Below are 3,088 nucleotides of genomic sequence, written 5' to 3'. Positions count from 1 at the left end.
TATATATATATAATACTTTTATTTATAACATTGACAATTAACTTCCCAGAAAATATTTTTAAGGACAATAGACACGATTCAAACTCATGAATTCATTAGGCAAAATGGTAGATTCTCAAGCATCATTAGAAACTTTGAATGCCATAAATTATAAGTAGAATAACCCATATTCAAATTATTATAACCCAGGTTGGAACATCCATCCCAACTTTAACTAGACCTTTATTTGAAATGGCTTTTCTTATGTTTCCTATAATTAAATTATTGCACCCTATCCATTTTGTCTCGCTTTTTGTATTTTCTAATATTCTAAATTAAATATTGAATGTGGAATAATTGAAAATATCATTTTGCTTCATTATTATATCATTCAAAATATATTAAATAATTTTATATTTATTTCATCATCTATTTAATATTGAGATCAACCCTATTATTGTTTTTACATTTTACTCCTGCAGTAGGATCCATTGATGTAATACATACAAAAGATGCTCCTAAAATATCTTGAAAAAGTGATTAATTATACTAAATATATAACAGCTTGGTGAACTCTGTGGCTATGCTAACTCTTTATTAGATCATTAATTATAATAGGCATTATATTATTCGTCATTTGATGTACTTGATCTCTTATATTCTTACATATTTAACTCATTAGCTAAATGATTTCTAAATTTGGTACTGTGGTTTTCAAAGAGGATCGCTTGACCTCGATAGGCGGCAGATACTGGTTGTTCATTCCAAAAAATAGCTTTCTTAAGGAATCTCCTATACATTGAAAATGAAGATGCTTTCAAAGTTGCCAGTGATGTCATTGATGATCAAATTATTCTAATTGGGTCTTATGACATATATTCTACATATACTTATCCATGACAAATTGGTCAATATTCCTTCATATATATGAGCTCAGCCCTCGGTTCTTATGAATCAACTTGAGCTATCTATAATACTAAAGAATGGCGTAAGTTATCTCTGTGACCCGATTCAGTCAACCAGAATCACTGAGGGTTTATAGCTATCTTTCTTTACTATACTTGAGGCCCAATTCCTATCCGAAGTCTTTTAAAAAGTTTTCGATAAACTTCCGTTGGCTTCTTCCACACAGATTAATATCATTGAATAATACTTTAATGCACATTTACAGACAAGTCAAAGGTCGCTGAAAATTTATCCCCATGACAACCTTCTAATATAATGGAACTTGAGGACCAATTTATTGCTATCTTTCTTTAATACATTTGAGGCCCAATTTATATCCGAAGTCTTTTAAACAGACAACATTGAATTCAATGCATTATAATATTAAAATAAAAGTTGTGTGAGTAATAAAGTGTTAATACTATTTAATTTATGTTAACATAACAACAATATAATTTTATTATTATTATTTTTATAAATTCAATTTTATAGTTTTCATAATCAATATTTTCCAAGACTTGGCCACAGATTTTTTATTTGAGCGGCATCTTCTCAAGTGTATTACTTATGCCTAGTAATTAGAATCAGAAGTTTTTAATTTAATATTGCATAATTTTACAACAAATCATTTAATCAAAGCATAGATATTATTACTTTTAATGCAAGAAAATATATAAATTATTTTCAAACATCTATGTGATCATAAGTTAAAATTATCTTACAACTTTATAATAATTTTAATCGTTATTAAAAATACATAAAAATGATTAAGAGTTTAATTCCGGACTTTCTCTTTCAATTAAACTAATCATCTTTCGCGCATTTTTTTTATAAGTATCATTAAATTAAATTAAAATATTCTAGTGTTCTTTATACTAAAATTATTTATAATATATTTGATATAATATGAATAAAAAAACTAAAAAATAATTAAGAGTTTAATTATTTTAAAAAAATTAATTTATAATATTTCTCGTTTTATAGGTTTAATAATTTTAGATGCATACATGAATAACAAAACTACTTAAAATATTTCAAATAAATTGAATAAATTAATTATACTACGTACATTTAGAAAGTCACGCACGTGATACTGCTTCAATTAACGACCTGTTCTGGCCACATATTTGAGAAGGTTAGCTTAGCTCTAGGTGTTTACGTTGACCATTGACCCAACCATTTTATCTTTAAGCCCCTCTAAACTCATCCTTCGCAGCCTACCTACCCTTAACACCAAAATTAACTCCCACCTTTACAGAATTTTTAATCATCATCTGAATTCCAGAGCCGTCGGAAGGTTTATTATAAGATTATTTTATTTGAATCAAATTACTCTCATTCTTTCTGGCACGTGTGTCGTTCGGACAGCAAGGTAGGTGGTAGAACATAAATTTTTTCTCTTCTTTCCTGATCAAGCGTTAAGCTCGTGTTCGGCTCGTTCGTTAAGTGAATGAGCTGAAAACAAATAAAGATTTTTTCGTTCGTGATCGGCTCGTTTTGACTCGAAATACTACTCATCAATTATAGCCATAAGATGTTAAGGGTTGGGGGCAACATTTAAAAATTATTATGTATATTAAAATATTATTTGAATCTAATTTAATATTTTTTATTCATTTTTCTTAATTAAAACTTTTAATTGATTATAAATCTTTGTAGTCTTATAGTCATTTAAATATATATTATAATTGACTACAATACTACAAAGATTTATAATCAATTAGAAGTTTTAATTAAGAAAAATGAATAAAAAATATTAAATTAGATTCAAATGATGTTTTAATATAAATAATAATTTTTAAATGTTGCTCCCATCCTTAACATCTTATGGCTACATGCTTAAGGTTGTCAAAAAGACTCTTTGCTCGTGTTCGGCTGGCTAAGCACACCAGCTGAACAGCCAGTCGAACACGAACAAATTTTTTGAGTTCGAAATTCAAACAAGCCGAACAGGTCTTTTGGACAAGGTCTCATATTAATTATTGATTGTCAGGCTAAGAGAGTGCAAAATATCAATATAGAAATACAAATAGGCGTACAAAAGAGCAAATCACCACTAACATTTATCCTATAATAATACACAAATCCCCTTCGAACTTATCTTCAAACATGCAAGGCAAAACTCTTATCTGACAGATTATTTTCTTACTTCATACCATATACA

The sequence above is a fragment of the Phalaenopsis equestris genome, unplaced genomic scaffold, assembly GCF_001263595.1.
Source record: "Phalaenopsis equestris unplaced genomic scaffold, ASM126359v1 Scaffold000224, whole genome shotgun sequence".
NCBI classification, from domain to species: domain Eukaryota; kingdom Viridiplantae; phylum Streptophyta; class Magnoliopsida; order Asparagales; family Orchidaceae; genus Phalaenopsis; species Phalaenopsis equestris.
This window is presented reverse-complemented; position numbering follows the sequence as displayed.